Source organism: Meleagris gallopavo, chromosome 8 (genome assembly GCF_000146605.3).
Source record: "Meleagris gallopavo isolate NT-WF06-2002-E0010 breed Aviagen turkey brand Nicholas breeding stock chromosome 8, Turkey_5.1, whole genome shotgun sequence".
NCBI lineage: Eukaryota > Metazoa > Chordata > Aves > Galliformes > Phasianidae > Meleagris > Meleagris gallopavo.
In genome coordinates, this window is record NC_015018.2 from 18,181,401 (window position 1) to 18,187,886 (window position 6,486).

A 6,486-nucleotide genomic window follows, 5' to 3' on the forward strand; every position below is an offset into this window, starting at 1 on the left:
ACAGCCTAACATAAGTTTTCTGTGGAACAGTACGAAAAAAACAGTCAAGCTGAACGCAGACAAAAAGATGTGTCAAAACTAATCAGGAAATTGGTTTTGTTTCCATATTTGCTGTTGTAAGAGTACAGCTAGAAAAGCACACCCACTTGACATATAACCTTTTACCTTTTCATAAGATAAGAAAATACGAGGGAAAAGTCAAAGGACAGCTACTGGAGAAAAATCACAATACAAAGCTTCTCACCAGACAAGAAAAAACAGATCAGGTGTTTGAGAATCAGACCAGGAAACCTGCCAGTAAAAGCACTGCTGTGAACCACTGCAGGCTTCAGTTTGACAGTTCAGCTTTGAAGCAGGACACAGTGCCCTAACAACTAACAGGCTTTAACACGGGAACGACTTACCACGGCAACCTCGGTGCTGGTACTGTTCAGAGCCTTTAGAAGGAGTTTCTCAGGGAAGGACGTGGCTTAGTTCACCTTCAGGGAGGCACAAGCTTTGTGAATGAGGACGCTGTGAATGAGGACGCTGAGGCGGCAGGGAGGGCTCAGCATCCCCTCCCAGCACGGCAGCCCCCGGGGCCGGGTTCCCGCTCACCCTCTTCTTCCATCAGCCCCGAAGCACACAGCAGGCCAGGCCCTGAGCACAAACACCGTTAGCACCCCGTTAGCACCCCGTTAGCACCCCGCGCTCCCTCGGCACGCACAGCCCGCTCCGACTGCCAGCCGCACGACTTCACCACCTCCCCACGAACAGGCCCGGGCCGGTGTGGCTGCGACAGAACCGCTGCACACGGCTTTCCCTCACGGCTGGCGACAAGCCCTTGGCGAGATGGGAAGACAATAAGCTCCGACTGCTCGATTCACCACAGCCCCTGAGCGCGGAGTCCCGCTGACACCGCGGCACGAAGCACCCACCTCCCCCGCCGCCATCACATCCGCCATCACATCCGCCGCTCCTTTGCGGCGTCACTTCCGCCTCCGGCACTGCCGCGACTGCGCATGCGCGATGCTGTATTGAGGGGGTCTGTGTCGTACTTTCAATTTGAGTGCATGTCCCTGATTGCTTGCAAGTGACAGAAGCAAAATTAAACTTTCTCCAGAACTCGTTAGGCCTTGTGCCCCTTTTTCCCTCTTCCTTCTCTCTCCCCATGACAGTTCTGGACGCTGCTCCTCTTTGAGCTGCAGAACTACTGCTAGGCTGTGGTTACTGACAGCCTTTGGCTACCTGTGATAGGACAGGCATGCAGTTTGGAATTTCTGTGCTAAATGAGTGCTGAGCAGCTAGATTTGAACTTGTGACTCCAGGAACTGATTTGTGATTCAGTTAAAACACGGAACTGCTTTCTTCAGCTGCCTCTGAGTTGTCCCTGCATGTATTCCTGTGGTCATCTTTTCTTGAGCGACTGTCTTGAAACAGTGCAGATTAACAACAACAACAACAACAAAACAAAAAATACATATTTTGTGGATTTTTGAGGAATGTGGTGAGTGTGTGAAAGCGATGGAGTCATGATGCCGTATCCATCCCACACCTAACTTGAATAAACTGCTACAGACCAAAGGGAGAAAGAGAGCTTCTCCAATGATGATGATACATTTATAGCTGGTTACAGGTTAGAATAATGGAATCACTAAGGTTTGAAAAGACCTCTAAGATCATCGTGTCCAACCATCAGCCCATCCCCACCCATGCCCACTAACCATGTTCACCAGTGCCACATCTCCATTTTTCTTGAGCACCTCCAGGGACAGTGCATCACCACTCCTGAGAATAATTTTTTCCTAATATCCAATGAGAACCAACATAAGGCTATTAGCACTTATCCTAGTCACCTTGCATATGGAAGCTTGTGAAAGCTGGGATTGTAACAATGCAGAAATGTCACAGCTGTTCACTAGAGGAGCAGCAAAGTTCATATTTGTGTGTGAAGACATAATGTTATTTCAAACATGAAAGTGTAAGGATGTAGATTAGGATGTACAGGGTGAGAAGATACCGCTTACTAGACTTTTTATTTGGACTTTGTCTTCTTTATACTGTTTATGCACTTTGTTTAGCTTTTGTACAAATGGATGAGATCACCCATGAAGCCTTTTCTTTTCTAGGCTGGACAGTCCAGCTCTCAGCTTTTCCTCATAGGAGAGACGATCCAGTCCTTGTGGCCATCTTCATTGTCCTTCACTGGATGCAGTCTTGGCAATGGTGGCTCCACTGAGTTTCTGGTACTGGGAAAGTCCTAGCCCCTCTAGACAGTGGTTGTCTGACATTTTCCCAACCCATGTTTCTACAGTGCACTGATGGAACCCAGGTTGCTGTGGTAAAACACTGTTAATAAATCAAGTTCTCAGTAATTCAAACATATCAAACATAACAAACATTTTTGACAAATTTGTGACATATTTAACACACCTACATGGTCCCCATTCACTTGATGCAAGACTATGAATTCTGTTTCTTTTTTCGTAAATCACTAGCACTGACAGCTACATAAAATATTATATCCTACTGAGTGCTCTATGTACCAGCTCTACGAGAAAAATTCAACCTCTTCCTTTAATACCCACTGGTTCCAAGCTTGAATGAATAACTCAAAATTGCTGGTGGCCTGGCTTTGTTCATAGCAAATATTACAAGCCATTGACTGAAGATATTTTTTCCCATCTTTCCGTGCTTTATTCCTTCCTGTTCCCAAGCTCAGGAAGTCTCAAGGAAGCACAGAACTGGTCATCTATGTTCTGTAATGTCAAGATCTGAAAGCAATAAACTGATCAGTTGATATGCTCTTGTTTGTTTCCTTAGCTCCTATACTACTACTGCAAATGTTCAAATGTCCTTTATTTCCTATTTAAGGACTAGAATAAGGAGGTTTATTTTTAACATTTGTTGCTATGTTTTAAATGCAAAGAATAGTGCTTTATAATTGCTGAAATGATTGAAAATGTGGAGAGTGAAGTCTTCCAGCAGAATGAGAAAAGCAGCAACTGGGGGACATTTAAGGACAGAGCAACATCAAGCTGTTGTCAAAACTAAACTGCTGTATGGAGGTGTAGGCACAGTTTTCCAGAAATTGATTAATGAGCAGGTAAGATAAGCTGTCCTGCAACAAGAAAAAAAAAGAAGCTTTGTTTTATTTGCCAGGAGAGGAGTTTTCAGATGAAAAGCTTCTTCTTTCCCAAGCTTGAGAGGAAAATGAGTGAATATTTAGTTACGCGTTTACAGATTTCTAATGTGGTCATACTAGGTCTAGAAGTAAGAGGCTACTTGAACACACAATACTGTTGGTTTGAGACAGGTACTTGCAGAACAAAGCATTTCTGATGGTGATTCTGATAGCTCTGAAACTGTAACTTTAAAATGTGGCAGGCTTTTCAGACAGAGACTGTTCAATGTCATCTATCTGTGAAATGCCATGTACACTGGGAGTAACATTTAAATATTAAGTATGTTGTGCAACAAGTCTGTTGCAAACTGTCGATCTCCCAGGCGGTATAGATGTAGGCTATTTGATTGAAGACTGATGGAACCAAATCTTCCAGCAGCTGAAAATCAACAAAGTCATAATGGGGATAGATTCCATTGGCCTTTAAAACTATTCTGTGCTGGCCCATCCTTGATGCACTTACATTTCTTTCTTTTTCTCTTTTACCTTAATGCATAGTTCTGTCTAAACAGGTGAGATCTGTGGTTTTAATCTCTTTCCAACCTGAGCTGTTTTCTGGAACTATTCACTAAAAAGTCTGTAAAAATACAAAATCCATATTATATGACAGCATTTATTTGAAATGATATTTGCCATGTAGTCATTTTTCACACAGAAAATTAGCCTTTGATGAATCAGGAGTATCCTCTAAGATACATATACATATGACTTCTGATCCTTTTACACAGTCATTAATAGAGTCTCATGCATACATGCTTCTCATTATTATATTCAAGCATTCCATGTAATTTACCTTCATCTTTTTTTTCTTTTCTTTTTTCTTTTTTGCTACATGTAGATGACTGCTAGCTCCAGTGCAGCTACTCTGCCAAATTATTGTCAGTGTGGTTTTCTGGGCAGGATGTTCTGCTTGTTTGGTTAGTTTTTTAAAAAAATGTTAACGTAGTCCTAACCTTCCCCTCTCTAGCATGTATGCATTAATGATGACATTTAATCCTTGCTGGAGCTGGTTCTGGCAGCTTTTGATACTCAGTAATGATACTCTTTTACATGAATTAGCAAGGCTGGCAGATTAAAACTGTGTGGATTTCTTCCCTTCCTATCAGCCTTGCAGGAATGCTGGAAAGGATTCTGGCCAAGTGTATAAAGTAATAGCTCAGAGCTCAGCTGTCTGTTCTGGTGGTCTGTGAGGAAATGCAACTATGCTTCGAGGAAGCTTGAGTAGAATAACAACTTCGAAAGGAAGCAATTTGTTTATGTGATTCTGAACTGGGTAATGAAAAAACAGGATCTGTAATATACTGTCAGTGAAAAGATGGAAAGAGGCAGCTGTTTAATTTTTATTGTCATTTTTTTTTCATTTTCCTATTGTAAAATCTTACCTGGAGAGTCATGGCATAGGAATTCTATGTGAAACATGGAATTACAATATGAAAGAACAATTTTGGTTGGAGAGAGCATTAAGGACCATCCAGATCCACCCCCTCTGCCATGGGCAAGGACACCTCCCCCTAGATCAGGCTGCCCAGGGCCTCAATCAGCTTGGCCTTGAACACCTCCAAGAATAGTGCATCCACAGCTCCTGTGGGCAGGAGCTAGGCCCTCACCACCCTCATTGTGAAGAGTTTATTCCCTGTATCTAACTTAAATCTACACTTTTTATTTTTAAGCCATTACCCCTTGTCCTATTGCTACACGCTCTGATAAAGAATCTCTCCTGACCTTTTCCCTTTCAGTACTGTAAGGCTGATAGAAGGTCTCCTTGGAGCCAGGCTGAACAACCCCAACCCTCTCAGCCTCTCATCACAGAAGAGGTACTCCAACTCTCTGATCAACCTATGGCCTCTTTTGGATCCACACAGCTCCATGTTATTCCTGTGCTGGGGGCCCCGGAGTTGAACACAGTACTGCAGGTCGGGTCTCATGAGAGTGGAGTGGAAGAGCGGAATCACCTTCCTTGGCCTTCTTGTTCTGCTCCTCTTGTTGTACTCCAGGATACTGTTGGCTTTCTGGGCTGCAAATGCATGTTTCCAGATCATGTTGAGCTTTCCATCCACCAGTATCCCAAGTCCTTCTCCACAGGACTGCTCTCCATCCCCTCATCACCCAGCCTGTATACTCAACATACCCAGTAATAACCTGCCACGTTGGTTCTTAGCAGGAGATTACTCTCTCAGGTTCCTTAGTGACCTGGTTGTGCTGCTAAGGGTGTGACCTGCTCACACTTGGCTAAATCATCATTCTTGATTTTTTTAATTAAGCCTTTCCTTCACAGATTTCAGTAAGTATTTTGCCAAATTGAAGATTAAAGAAGGACACAGTGGCAGGACACATTTATGGATTTTGTTCTCAGGAAATCCTGTATGTGGAGTGCAACTGATTGCGAAGTAGCTATCACACAGGAAGGCTTGACCGACCAGCCAAGAAAAGGGTAATTTGAACCACTAAATATTCAGAATTATGTGACCCTAGCATTTGAACACCTTTCAGCTGTCATCACATGCATTAAGGTGATCTAAGATTTCTGAGCCTCAGGCATGTGACTGCTACTCTTATTTATAGAGGAATCCCTATGGACACAGAGCTTTGCTAAATATTTAAAGACATCCCTTGTCACAAAGTGCTTAGACCTAATATTTTCATTTATTCATACATTCATAGAGCTTAAGGCCAGATGGGATCATTAGATCACTTTTTCTGACCTCTTGTGTGACACACAGCGAAAATTCTCACTCAGTAATTCCTATATCAAGCTGGTGTCTTGGAGAGGAGGTAGGACAGATGGCTTAGCAAGACATCACATTTTGATTTAAATACAATGAACAATAGAAAATCCACTACTTGATTTGGTAAGGTGTCTAAAGGGTAATTCCCTTTGCAATGAAAACCACATTTCAAGTAGCCTGAAACATACTATCTTGAAAAAAAAACAAACATCCACATGTACTTAAATAAGGGCCTGGCCTTTAAAAACAGTGAAGGAAAAACTCTAGTGGGATTTTAAAATAAGCCTAAAATGCATATTTGTAAAATCCTGACTCTGAATTTCAGAGGAACAAATTTTCCCGTACCTCCTCAGACATCTGCATGTTCCATCTGAAACATCTCTGAGCAGTTAATTGTGCTATGGGTGTTCCTAGAAATGCTGCCACTGTGACTGAGCTGCTCGGCTGGGTATGCTCATCCTGCCCAAGGCTGCTTTTAGAAGATAAAAAATCCCAACACAATGCTAGAGGGATTAGTTACGTAGGTATAGAATACCCTACTGCCAAAAGGCAGCACTATTTTCAAAAAGAGAACAAACATATGGCAATAGCAGATTT

General features: G+C 42.7%; 1 protein-coding gene across 1 annotated transcript in view; it reads right to left on the bottom strand.

Moving 5' to 3' along the window:
• Positions 1-1,023, bottom strand: part of ERCC6 (ERCC excision repair 6, chromatin remodeling factor) — a 45,385-nt gene extending 44,362 nt beyond the window's left edge. Inside the window, 2 exon segments of the mRNA XM_010714484.2 lie at positions 405-639; positions 918-1,023. The gene's annotated coding sequence lies outside the window, so the exon portion shown is untranslated.
• Positions 1,024-6,486: the final 5,463 nt, after the last annotated feature.